We start from the raw sequence: 14,561 nt of genomic DNA, 5'->3' as shown, positions 1-14,561 counted from the left end.
GTATTTTGCGTGATATTTTAAAGTCCTCTGGGACGCTTATTGAATGCCGAGCTGCGTTAGTGTAATGGTGAAAGAGTTGGGCTACTAAGCGAAAGGTGCGCCAGCACAGTAGCTCAGCATGTGCGGCCAGAGAGCCGGTTGGCCTCTGTAATAAAAAACTGGGTGGAAGGATCAACCACCGAACTTGAACAGGATGTCTTGCGACGTCCGTCTGCAACGACCGAACACAACGAAAAAAAAAAAAAAAAAAAAAGGTGCTGAGTTCAAACCATGTTAGATTCCTGGCGGGGTCAGGGATTTTCTCTGCCTCGTGATGACTGGGTGTTGTGTGCTGTCCTTAGGTTAGTTAGGTTTAAGTAGTTCTAAGTTCTAGGGGACTGATGACCATAGATGTTAAGTCCCATAGTGCTCAGAGCCATTTCAAACCATGTTCAGTGCTTAATATTTTCTTTATTTAAAAACAATATCGAATTGTCTTACTTCATGAATTTTATTCGTTTGAATGTAATTTTTTGAAATTCCTAGTGGCAGCTAAAATCGACCATATGGAAAGTACACGCTGCAAACTCTTCAAAATTTCGTGCAATGGTTTACTACATCTAATGCTGCACAATAATTGCGTTGAACATCGAAACAAAATTAAGTCATTTATGGGGGGGAAGGCATCAGTCAAGAAGATGTGTAAAAATCAAATTTTTGGGCCAAACAGTTTTTGTGAAATCGAATTATAAAGTGTGTCAAAGCAGTCGAAACACCATGTGTCTGCACAGGCGAGTAGTACAGTGATGACAAAATCACCCACAGCGCGGAATACGAAGAGCACGTCTCTGTAGCAGCGAAAGGGTTAATGCGGCCGTGGTGGCTTTACTTCATAAACTGTGCGCTCCCCCCTAAACGTAAGATTGCGAACTAAACTATGGCGCTGCTTCTCTTGGCGCGTGCAACTGGCAACGCAGCAATCTCCCGCGTCTGGGCGGGCATGCGCGAACCGCCAAGATAAAGGAATTGAACTATAGTACTCGGATAAGTGTAAAAAGAATGATTTGAATGGTCGATGCAGAGGCCGTATTTAAACCGATATACACTGACGGAAAAAAGTTTCAACTGCCAGAAATAATTAACGTAGAGTAATGAAATTTCCGGAATAGATTTATCTAGGTAACATATTTAAGTGATTAACATTGCAAGAACACAGGTTAATGCAAGCGCGACATAAGCCGTTGCAAATATGAAATGTTAGTACATTAATAACCGGTGTAACTGCCAGGATGTTGAATGAAAGCATGCAAACGTGCATGCATTACGTCGTACGGAGTCGCATGTCCGTTTCTTGTATGGATTTCCATGTCTGTAGCACTTGGTCAGTCAATACAGGGACAATCAATACTAACTTCCTGGCAGATTAAAACTGTGTGCTGGACCGAGACTCGAACTCGAGAACTTTGCCTTTAGCGGGCAAGTGCTCTACCAACAAAGCTACCCAAACACGAGTCACGCCCCGTCCTCACAGCTTTACTTCTGCCAGTACCTCGTCTCCTACCTCCCAAACTTTACAGAAGCTCTCCTGCGAACCTTGCAGAAGCTAAGCCATGTCTCCGCAATATCCTTTCTTTCAGGAATGCTAGTTCTGCAAGGTTCGCAGGAGAGCGTCTGTAAAGTTTGGAAGGTAGGAGACGAGGTACTGGCAGAAGTAAAGCTGTGAGGGCGGGGAGTGACTGGTGTTTGGGTAGCACAGTTGGTAGAGCACTTGCCCGCGAAAGGCAAAGTTCCCGAGTTCGAGTCTCGGTCCAGCACACAGTTTCAATCTGGCAGGAAGTGTCATATCAGCGCACACTCCGCTGCAGAGTGAAAATCTCATTTTGACGGTCAATGCTGTTTGTGGATAATGCAGCAGTTATTGGGCGATGATGTCCAATATGTGCTCGATTGGAGACAGCAGGCCAAGGCAACATTTCCAGGCTCCGTAGACCATGTTGGGTTAGAACAGCGGTATGTGGGCGACCGTTATCCTGTTGGAAAACACCCTCTGGAATGCTGTTCACGAATGACCGCACAATAGGTTGAATCTCCAGATTGACATAAAAATTTGCAGTCAGGTTGCGAGGGATAAACACGAGAGTGTTCCCGCTCTCGTGCGAAATCGTACCCCAGACAATAACTTCAGGTGTATGTCCAGGGCGTGTAGCACGCAGGCACGATGGCTGCAGGCCCTCGACTGGCTTGCTCCTAACCAACACGCGGTCATCACTGGCACCGATGCAGAACCAGCTTTCGTCAGGAAGCACAACGAACTTCCATCCTGCCCTCCGATGAGCTCTCTCTTGACACCACTGCAGCCGCAGATGACGATGATTTGGAGTCATTGGTATGCAAGCCACAATGCGTCTCGCTCGGAGCTGTCGTTGAGGTAACCGATTTGTAACAGTTAATTGTGTCACTGTGGTGCCAACTGTTGTTCAGATTGCTGCTACAGATGCAGTGCGATGCGCTGGAGTCATACGCTGAAAATGGTTCAAATGGCTCTAAGAACTATGGGACTTAACATTTGAGGTCATCAGTCCCCTAGACTTAGAACTACTTAAACCTAACTAACCTAAGGAAATCACACACATCCACGCTGGAGGCAGGATTCGAACCTGCGATCGTAGCAGCAGCGCGATTCTGGACTGAAGCGCCTAGAACTGCTCGGCCACAGCGGCCGGCTCATGCCCTGAACACGAAGCTCTTCCCTCTCCTGACCAGCAATCACGTACATTGGCTACATTCCTGCCAAGTTTTTCTGCAATACCGCAGAAGGAATATCGAGTTTCTCGAAGCCCTATAACACTACCTCGTTCAAATTCAGTGAGCTATTGGTAATGGCGCTTTGTCACCTTGAAGGAATTCTTGACTAACATCAACTCATCCCGTTCCGAAGGTAACTCACGCTCACTACCGTTACATCGTGTACACAAACCAAACCTGATTTGCATAGTCACAGTGGCACTTCTCTTATGAAACTGATGCGAAATTTGGATAGACACCGTCTTTCAGCTGTTAAAACACGCCCACCAACTTTCGTTTATGTCGCGCAACTCCTTCATGATGGTGTGATTTTTTCCGTCAGTGTATGCAGAGGTGCTAATTTTAATGAAAAACCCTTCTGTTGGAATTTCATAGCAAAGTTGTACAAAATAAAAATACAACACACGAAATCGCGTGTAGGCTACCTTAAGAGTCAAAGCAGCCGGCCCACTTGAGGACTGATGCATAAAAACAGTAAATAGAAATCAATGGTCTTTTAATTATTTTTTCTGTACTACAGGGTGGTAAAAATAAAACTGATCCGGAAAATACGAGAGCGTGCAGAAAAGTTATGCCCCTGAAATTTCTGTTGTGTTCGCAATATTGGCTGAGGTATAACATGTGATGAATATTACTCGGTCGACTTCCCACTTCACTGGCGCAAGTTGAAACACTCTTGCTATAGAGGGCTCCGAGTTGTAGCGTGTAACATGACGGTATGTAACAACATAATGTCGGTGCGTGGAAAACAGCGTGCGGCAAACGAGATACTAAGACACATGGGGCAGCCTCTCTTTCAGCATGATAATTCCAGACCACAAACGAGCAGTATGAAATCTGTAACAGTCCGATGCCTTGGATTCACTGTCATTGATCATCCTCCATACAGTCCCGATTTGGTTCCATTCGACTTTCATGTCTCTAAACCTTAAAGAACACCTTCGAGGACTTCGCTTTGATAGTGATGAAGCGATGCAAGCAGAGGTGAGGCTGTGGCTCGATCTCCAGAGTCAAACATTCTTGAGTGACGGTATCGACAAACTGGTCTCTCGTTGCGAGAAATTCATTCGTCGCCAGGGCGACTGCGTTGAGAAATGAACATGTGGACATAAAGAATAAAGATGCACAATGGTAATAAAATTTGTTTTATTTAAAAAGCTTTAAGAGTTTTCACACAAAAATTCGGAGGCATTACTTCTCAGCACGCCCTCGTATTTATAAGACTGAGGCGGTATTGACCCTCTTTAATGAACAGAACTGCCTGTCAATTAAAATACTGGAAACAGTGATTTCGATGCACCAATCGGTTGCTGTTACATAGCTGCGCGTGTGCATCTTTCACGTGCTCCTTCCCAAGTACTTTGCTGCGTCGATACGTTCGAGTGAGTAAGAGGAACAGAAGTTTTTAGCGACCGCTAAGGATACAAATCCAAGTCTTTTTTGACATTGCTTCTGTAGTGGACTGACAAGGCAGCCAGTCCACAGAGACGGGTAGCCGAAAGGGCACACGTACACACACGCCGACTGGCGCGAAGTCTGGAACAGGATACGTGATGAATGTGATAAAGAAAAGAACGTAGTTACTAGAACACTTAACTTTTATATCGTCCTTTGGTATACAGCATTCTTGATGATACAAGTGAGACTCTTTAGATTCATGAAGTAACTAATGGCGCCTTGCTAGGTCGTAGCCATGGACTTAGCTGAAGGCTATTCTAACTGTCTCTCGGCAAATGAGAGAAAGGCTTCGTCAGTGTAGTCGCTAGCAACGTCGTCGTACAACTGGGGCGAGTGCTCGTACGTCTCTCTAGACCTGCCGTGTGGTGGCGCTCGGTCTGATCACTGACAGTGGCGACACGCGGGTCCGACATGTACTAATGGACCGCGGCCGATTTAAGCTACCACCTAGCAAGTGTGGTGTCTGGCGGTGACACCACAGCTTCAACACGATAGTTCCAAAAGTCCCCATTTTACGGATAAACTGCGTTGAGATTTCGTAGGAGTTTCTTCCAGGCTGCCCTTCATTCGATCAATGTTTTCTGGTGTTCCAACTCTTTTCGGATAGTTGCAGTTTTTATTCACTACAGAGCCCGTTTCGCGGCATCTACCCACTAAGTTCTGCATTTCAGACTTTGCTGGAGGTTTTGCCAAAAATGTATAGTCTGAAACTCTTGCACAAACAGTTCTGGACACGTTTTTCACGAGCTGTGTTTCACATAACATTCGACCATGAACACGGCCTGTTATATTATGAACACTATTTTGTGTTGCATTCGACTGGTCACTAAACACGTATGCTCTTCTGCCTCACGCAGTCGTAATGACATGGCGAAGTACTCGGGACAAAGCATGTAGGAGAAGCAAATGTGCAGGCATTTGACAGCAGCTAATTGCTGCATCAGAATCACGGTTTCCAGCAATTTCTGTGATAGACAGTTTTCCTCTTGATTAATAAGGGCCGTATCAGTATTATAAATATTTTTCGAGTCAGTTTTATTTTTCCCACCCCATATAATGATATGTGTAATAATTAGGTATATGAAGTTTTGAGTTCTGACAAATACTATTTGAAGAACTACGATTGTGACGGCTATGAGGCCCAGGACAGCGCTATGGTGGCATCTGTCCACTGTTATACCCAGCCAGGAGACACATATAACGTACTTTAAGATTGAACTTACCACCTATTTAGAAGTCGGCTTCGAAGAGAAAGGAAAAAAAGTGTGCTGACTTCCTAGAAGCGACAGCATCACGTGAGAGTTTGGAGAGGGGGTCTTCAATGAAAGTGACCAAGACTGTTCTTTGTGTAAATTTCATCTCCTCATTGGGCAATATTGTGAATAACGGCCTGTTTCAAGTTTACTCTGAACAGATTCAGAGTAAATTCCACAAACTGAAGCACTGCCTACCTCAAGGTTCAATTATCTCCCCTACACTCTTCGGTCCATGTATCCATGCCCAGCCAGAGACTGTGCCCCGCATGTATGTATTGGCCTAACGGATCAGTCCCTCAGAGGCAGAAGAAATAGTGGCAACTGACCTGCATGTATTATGTTGGTTGGTTGGTTGTTTTTGGGGAAGGAGACCAGACAGCGAGGTCATCGATCTCATCGGATTAGGGAAGGACGGGGAAGGAAGTCGGCCGTGCCCCTTGAAAGGAACCATCCCGGCATTTGCCTGGAGCGATTTTAGGGAAATCACGGAAAACCTAAATCAGGATGGCCGGACGCGGGATTGAACCGTCGTCCTTCCGAATGCGAGTCCAGTGTCTAACCACTGCGCCACCTCGCTCGGTGCATGTATTATAAGATATAAATTGCAGCATTACTTCTGAATAACAAATATGGAGACTGCTGTCTGCATGTAATATTCAGAGACAATTTATTACAATGCAAAAGCAATCCAAATATCTGGAACATAACCATCAATCGGTCACTAACCTACTGGCAGCTTATAAAAACATGTGCAAAATTGACCAGGACAATAATACATTGGTTGGAACTTAAGTAGTGGCAATACTGCTATGGAGACACTATGCAATGTACTATTGTCGATGATAGCACACGTTGTTGACGTATCTCAAATGGACTCGCCTGTCCCACGTCACTGGCGTGCGCAAAATCGGGGGAAACCCAGTCGCTTGTGAGAGAGCGGTCTAACGTAACGGTGTCACTATGTTTTCGGATCAGCAACAACGGAGTTGGATCAAGATTGAATGTGTCAGAGGTCGTACAGCACGACAGTGTTATCATCAAGAGGCGTGCGGGGAATCGGCATTGCCGTGCAGAACAGTGGCCATGGGCCACATCGTACGAGCCGAAACTGAAACGCCAATCCAACGAATCGGGTCATTATGCGTCGCCGCGAAAGTCGAAAGTGCGTCAGAGCCCCAGTATCGTGAAAGTTATGGTGATTCTCGTGTACGACTGTGATGGTGTTACCCTAACGCATTACTTTCCTCCAATACAGACCTTCAATGCACATTATTACTGTTCGTTTTTGGAGCATCATCTGCGACAAATTTTGCGAAAGAAGCTGCGACGCTTTCTGCGCAACTCACCCATCATTTTGCACGACGATGCGCGGGCGCATACAGTGCAACCTGTGGCTGCTCTGTTCGGTCGATGGGACTGGGAAGTACTGTACCATCCATTATATCCACCAGACTTAAGTCCATGTGACTTGGATTTGATTCCGAAGGTGAAGGAACCACTTCGTAGCATTCGCTTCAGAACTGTTCCAAGATTCGACAGGCAGTAGACCGCTGCATTCGCACCATCAACAGAACAGGCTCTGTTAACGGTATACTACCCCTTCCACATCGCTGGCAACCGGTTCTACACAACGCTGGTGACTACTTTGAAGAACAGTAACAGGTGCAAACATGTAACTCTTTTGTATCGGTTGTGAATAAATAGTTGTCACTATTTAAGTTCCAGCCCTCGTATATTGTAAATGTAACTGGAACTGGAACTTCTTGGGGATATGACACTAACACTTTGAGAACAACAACACTGATTTTAATTTATTCATTAGATGAGTATTGTTCAGACGTATGGCTCAACAGTTCTTAAATTCACGTAGTAGCGCTTCAACTTCGTCAGGGCGTGCAAATTTCATCAGGCATTGTTCTGCCTTCGCCTGCTCAACGGCGTCCGTCAGTAAAGAACATTACTCCATATTGCGTTGGACACAGGCTCTCATTTCGTTGGAATAAGGATAAAAATGAATAATTTTCTACCCATACGTAATATTGTCACGTCCTAACTAGAATCTAGACCAAACCCAAATGCCGGCCGCGTTGGTCTCGCGGTTCTAGGCGCGCAGTCCGGAACCGTGCGACTGCTACGGTCGCAGGTTCGAATCCTGCCTCGGGCATGGATGTTTGTGATGTCCTTAGGTTAGTTAGGTTTAAGTAGTTCTAAGTTCTAGGGGACTAATGACCACAGCAGTTGAGTCCCATAGTGCTCAGAGCCAAACCCAAATGTGATCGAACGAGGAGGTGCAGTGGTTAGCACGCTGGACCAGCATTAGGAAGGACGACGGTTCAGATCCCCCTCTAGTCATCGAGATTTAGGTTTCCCTAAGTTACTTAATGCAAACGCCACGATGGTTCTTTTGAAAGAGCACGGCCGATTTCCTTACCCATACTTTCCTAAAACGAGCTGCTGCTCCATCTCTAATGACTCTGAATCATGGCGAAACTTGGTATTTTTCACATTAATAATCCATCGTCAAAGCTGAAATAAGCGACAAGTGACAGAAAAGAAACCTGGGACCGTCTACATCTTCAACTCCAGACCCACCAACAGGGCCACCGTGCCACATTATATTACGCAAATCTTGTGCTGGAAGAGGCCAAGGAAGATGAGTTATTTCATACTCATCTAACAACTCTTAAACACTTCCAAATGTGTGATAGCGATTTTATCATCTCGGTGAATACAATCTCTTGAGGATAACAACGGCTACGCAATTGATTCAATATATTTACTTGCACAGATTCTGTAGAGAATGACAAGTGTACCCTCTATGAAAATGAATGAAAGGCTTTTGTTTTTCCCCATACATGCTTCACTTCGTTTAATTTATGAAACATCTTCAGTGACCTGTAATTTGTTTCATGCGTATAATAAGTATGTTATATAATTATTACAGGTGTGTTGCTATATTGGAGTTTTTTGTCATTCTCGGCAAGCAATAATATTTTGTAGCTAAATATTCAAATGGTTCAAATGGCTCTGACCACTATGGGACTTAACATCTGTGGTCATCAGTCCCCTAGAACTTAGAACTACTTAAACCTAACTAACCTAAGGACATCACACACATCCATGCCCGAGGCAGGATTCGAACCTGCGACCGTAGCGGTCACGCGGTTCCAGACTGAAGTGCCTAGAACCGCACGGCCACACCGGCCGGCCAGCAAAATATTAATAAGGTTAAATTACACTACTGGCCATTAAAATTGCTACACCACGAAGATGACGTGCTACAGACGCGAAATTTAACCGACAGGAAGAAGATGCTGTGATATGCAAATGATTAGCTTTTCAGAGCATTCACACAAGGCTGACGCCGGTGGCGACACCTACAACGTACTGACATGAGGAAAGTTTCCAACCGATTTCTCATACACAAATAGCAGTTGACCGGCGTTGCCTGGTGAAACGTTGTTGTGATGCCTCGTGTAAGGAGGAGAAATGCGCAGCATCACGTTTCCGACTTTGATAAAGGTCGGATTGTAGCCTATCGCGATTGCGGTTTATCGTATCGCGACATTGCTGCTCGCGTTGGTCGAGATCCAATGACTGTTAGCAGAATATGGAATCGGTGGGTTCAGGAGGGTGATACGGAACGCCGTGCTGGATCCCAACGGCCTCGTATCACCAGCAGTCAAGATGACAGGCTTATTATCCGCATGACTGTAACGGATCATGCAGCCACGTCTCGATCCCTGAGTCAACAGATTGGGACGTTTGCAAGACAACAACCATCTGCACGAACAATTCGACGACGTTTGTAGCAGCATGGACTATCAGCTCGGAGACCATGGCTGCGGTTACCCTTGGCGCTGCATCACAGACAGGAACGCCTGCGATAGGGTACTCAACGACGAACCTGGCTGCACAAATGGCAAAACGACATTTTTTCAGAGAAATCGAGGTACTGTTTACAGCATCATAATGGTCGCATCCGCGTTTGGTGACATCGCGGTGAACGCACATTGGAAGCGTGTATTCGTCACCGCCATACTAGGGTATCACCCGGCGTAATGGTATGGGGTGCCATTGGTTACACGTCTCGGTAACCTCTTGTTCGCATTGACGGCACTTTGAACAGTGGACGCCAAATTTCAGATGTGTTACGCCCCGTGGCTCTACACCTCATTCGATCCCTGCGAAACCCCACATTTCAGCAGGATAATGCACGACCGCATGTTGCAGGTCCTGTACGGGTCTTTCTGGATACAGGAAATGTTTGACTGCTGCCCTGGCTAGCACGCTCTCCAGATCTCTCACCAATTGAAAACGTCTGGTCAATGGTGGCCGAGCAATTGGCTCGTCACAATACGCCAGTCACTACTCTTGATGAACTGTGGTATGGTGTTGAAGCTGCATGGGCAGCTGTACCTGTACACGCCATCCAATCTCTGTTTGACTCAATGCCCATGCGTATCAAGGCCGTTATTACGGCCAGAGTTGGTTGTTCTGGGTACTGATTTCTCGGAATCCTATGCACCCAAATTGCGTGAAAATGTAAGCACATGTCAGTTCTAGTATAATATATTTGTCCAATGAATACCCGTTTATTATCTGCAGTTCTTCTTGGTGTAGCAATTTTAATGGCCAGTAGTGTACTATTTGGTTCTACTTACGATGTAGTGATCTTATTAATCTATTTCCGTCTTCCTGAAGTTGTACTTAGTTGGTCTGCATACACCAGGATGTCCGATTGTTTACATTTTAAAACACATTTCAGTTAAACACTTCACTTTCACAGTGTGTTGATTGTATATGTTTACTGCATATAGTGTTGCCAACTGTCGCTGCGTGGTCCTTGCTGATGTACAAGCAAAACCGAGTTGAAGCCAGCCAGCACTGAATCAAATAACATATCTGTTCGACAGGGTTCATTAAGGTGTCTCAGTAACGTGAGTTGGAATATTGTTAGATAGTGCGGGTAACAATTATAGCTGTCAAATTAAAGCAGCAGGTCATTATGTTTTCAGCTGGTACTTTCTTTGCAAAGTTTTGAAACTATTGGTGTGTTTTATTTCTTTGAAAGTGAGTACCTGAACGCTTCACACTCGTTATTTACATATTTATTACGAAAAGTACTTAACAATAGCCGGCCGCGGTGGTCTCGCGGTTAAGGCGCTCAGTCCGGAACCGCGCGATTGCTACGGTCGCAGGTTCGAATCCTGCCTTGGGCATGGATGTGTGTGATGTCCTTAGGTTGGTTAGCTTTAAGTAGTTCTAAGTTCTAGGGGACTGATGACCACAGATGTTAAGTCCCATAGTGCTCAGAGCCATTTGAACCATTTTGAACTTAACAATAATCTCCCCCAACGGTAAATAAGGGTGCTTGTGAAACCATGTTCTAATTAAAGTAACTGAAACAATGAGAATAAACAGCAGCAGGAACACTCCTGCAATGGTACGAGAAAGGATTTCATCTGCATATGTACATTCTTGGATACATTCTTGATTGGAAAAGAGGCCTCCTAAAATAACTAGCTTGTAAATTTTCTTTTATGCTTTATAGATGGCTGAGGCTAAGTTACCTTTTCATTCTTATTCAAATGTATCAGTCTTTTCTATGATTCTTATTATGATTGGTAGGTTGTTTTACCAGGTCCACGCATTTTCAATATTTATTCGCATTTGCATGTATCATACTACTACAGGACATACTTCTATTAATATTAATATTAATGTCCCAGAATCATTTAAAAATGCAAATATTAATTACATTTTTTTGTGAAATAGCAGCGTTCGGACCAGCTGCTTTAGACTTTGTAACTCCACACCTCTATCCACTATACGACGATGAAATTTTGGAAACGTATGAGCACATACTAGATCTCTGGAAGGCTTTACCTGATGGTGTGATATTACCTTACATTTCATTGTAAAAAATTGTACCAAGAACAATATGTTTCTGTTAAACTTACAATGCGCCGTTACCTAGAAACGGCATAGATTCATAACGCCCAAGTTATAAAATCAACGAAATATGAAAATTCTTTAACCACTAATCTGACGCCAATATGGCGTTTTTCGCCATTTTATTATAGCAAATTGTACCGATAAAGACGCTTTTTCGAGAGATCCTTAATGCTTTGGTGTTTTGAAACAGCATATATTCATAGAAAGTAAGTTATAATATAAAACTCACCAAATACGGCTTCAGCTAAGGACGGCTAAATCCAATATGGCGTCACCCAAGTTGTCACAGAAGTCGATAGATAGCACTTGTCATTTCCCATACAGTGTATGACGTCAAAATGAGGTCACGTTCGTTTCAAGTGTTGTGAACAGAGAGTTGTCCATGTGTTATTGTGTGTGTGGTGGTGCCTCCTCTGAAAAAAGGAGGAATTTGTGTGGAGGGAATGGCAAATACAATTTTTTGTGTCTGTGGTGAGAAATGAAGTTCTTATTTAGTCTGGATAAGATGATTATCGTTTTAGTAACAAGAATGATCATGGAGAAATTGCTTATATTGATGTGACCATTAGTTACTTTCTGGTTCACTGCAACGGCTCTTCGTGTGTGACAGTTTTCCTGTAGTGTTATGAGCTTTCTGAGGTAACTGTTCATTCTTATGATTCTTATAATTATCCTATCCTGTCCCATGTTAGAAGGTTCATGCTCATACTTTATTAAATGTTCAGCAAAGGTAGAACAGCTACTGCCATGCTTCCAGTTTCTTATATGTTCTTTGTATCTAGTTTAATTTTTGCTTGTTATCACCACATGCAGTGATTTGCAATCTTGAGATTGTTTCAAGTATATAACAGTTTCTTGCTATTTGTTGGGTTTTCTATTGTTGTTTGTAAATGTGATTGTAGTGTGCTTCTTGTACTGTATGCTAAATTTGTTTCTTCGGTATATTTACTATTCTGTGTGCTGATTTCTGTTTGTATGTTAAAATGTATCATTTCTTTTTGTTAGTCACGTGATACGTGTTCCTGTTCTGTGTGCAGATCCCAATTCGCTGGATTCCATAGACTATGGAAACCGCACAATACAGCAACAGCATTTTAAACTCCTAATGTACAAGTCTTATGCTATCACAAACATTGATGTTTAACCCTACCTCACAGGTAAATACAAGATTGTGAACTGTTGTTAGGACTATCATGTAATTGTAATCGTGCAGAAAATTGATCTATATCCTCCAAAAAAAGTATCCTACTTAATCTTCAGAAAAATATGCAGCATAATTTGAATCATGTCATTATTTAACAGACTGTCCAGTTATTGAAATCCCTAATTTTCAGTTGTCATAGGAATGTCTTAACACATGAATGTAAATGCAACTTGCTTAGTGTAAAAAAAATATAAAACAGTGCAAAATTGTAGATGTATGAGGTTCCTGGAGTTTCTATTAGGAAGAAAGCAGAGTCGGCTGTAACTGACTGGATGAGAGTGGTGTGAAACAACTGCGTTAGTAGCTATGGGATATGACAGAAGAATAATTTTGAATCTAATGTAGAAGTAGAGATGATTAAGAATGACATGGATTTCGACAGTGATGTTGTGTGAGAGGACGACAGTGGTGTGAGTACGAAGCAAGATAAGATACGTTATCTGATCTACACTGCCTGACCAAAAAGGAGAAGAACCTGGAAGATATGGTCGGGTGTCAACTTAACTTCGTACACATACATGCCACGGGAGGGGGGGGGGGGGGTGTGGAGTTGTATGTACACTCCTGGAAATTGAAATAAGTACACCGTGAATTCATTGTCCCAGGAAGGGGAAACTTTATTGACACATTCCTGGGGTCAGATACATCACATGATCACACTGACAGAACCACAGGCACATAGACACAGGCAACAGAGCATGCACAATGTCGGCACTAGTACAGTGTATATCCACCTTTCGCAGCAATGCAGGCTGCTATTCTCCCATGGAGACGATCGTAGAGATGCTGGATGTAGTCCTGTGGAACGGCTTGCCATGCCATTTCCACCTGGCGCCTCAGTTGGACCAGCGTTCGTGCTGGGCGTGCAGACCGCGTGAGACGACGCTTCATGCTCAATGGAGGACAGATCCGGAGATCTTGCTGGCCAGGGTAGTTGACTTACACCTTCTAGAGCACGTTGGGTGGCACGGGATACATGCGGACGCGCATTGTCCTGTTGGAACAGCAAGTTCCCTTGCCAGTCTAGGAATGGTAGAACGATGGGTTCGATGACGGTTTGGATGTACCGTGCACTATTCAGTGTCCCCTCAACGATCACCAGTGGTGTACGGCCAGTGTAGGAGATCGCTCCCCATACCATGATGCCGGGTGTTGGCCCTGTGTGCCTCGGTCGTATGCAGTCCTGATTGTGGCGCTCACCTGCACGGCGCCAAACACGCATACGACCATCATTGGCACCAAGGCAGAAGCGACTCTCATCGCTGAAGACGAAACGTCTCCATTCGTCCCTCCATTCACGCCTGTCGCGACACCACTGGAGGTGGGCTGCACGATGTTGGGGCGTGAGCGGAAGACGGCCTAACGGTGTGCGGGACCGTAGCCCAGCTTCATGGAGACGGTTGCGAATGGTCCTCGCCGATACCCCAGGAGCAACAGTGTCCCTAATTTGCTGGGAAGTGGCGGTGCGGTCCCCTACGGCACTGCGTAGGATCCTACGGTCTTGGCGTGCATCCGTGCGTCGCTGCGGTCCGGTCCCAGGTCGACGGGCACGTGCACCTTCCGCCGACCACTGGCGACAACATCGATGTACTGTGGAGACCTCACGCCCCACGTGTTGAGCAATTCGGCGGTACGTCCACCCGGCCTCCCGCATGCCCACTATACGCCCTCGCTCAAAGTCCGTCAACTGCACATACGGTTCACGTCCACGCTGTCGCGGCATGCTACCAGTGTTAAAGACTGCGATGGAGCTCCGTATGCCACGGCAAACTGGCTGACACTGACGGCGGCGGTGCACAAATGCTGCGCAGCTAGCGCCATTCGACGGCCAACACCGCGGTTCCTGGTGTGTCCGCTGTGCCGTGCGTGTGATCATTGCTTGTACAGCCCTCTCGCAGTGT

At 45.0% G+C, this 14,561-nt stretch overlaps 1 protein-coding gene across 1 annotated transcript in view; it reads right to left on the bottom strand.

Moving 5' to 3' along the window:
• LOC126247963 (retrotransposon-like protein 1) overlaps positions 1 to 14,561 on the bottom strand; it is a 326,384-nt gene that overhangs the window by 71,279 nt on the left and 240,544 nt on the right. The window lies entirely within an intron of this gene.

The sequence above is a fragment of the Schistocerca nitens genome, chromosome 3, assembly GCF_023898315.1.
Source record: "Schistocerca nitens isolate TAMUIC-IGC-003100 chromosome 3, iqSchNite1.1, whole genome shotgun sequence".
NCBI lineage: Eukaryota > Metazoa > Arthropoda > Insecta > Orthoptera > Acrididae > Schistocerca > Schistocerca nitens.
Note: the sequence above shows the minus strand (reverse complement) of the source record. Positions and strands in the feature narration are given on the sequence as shown.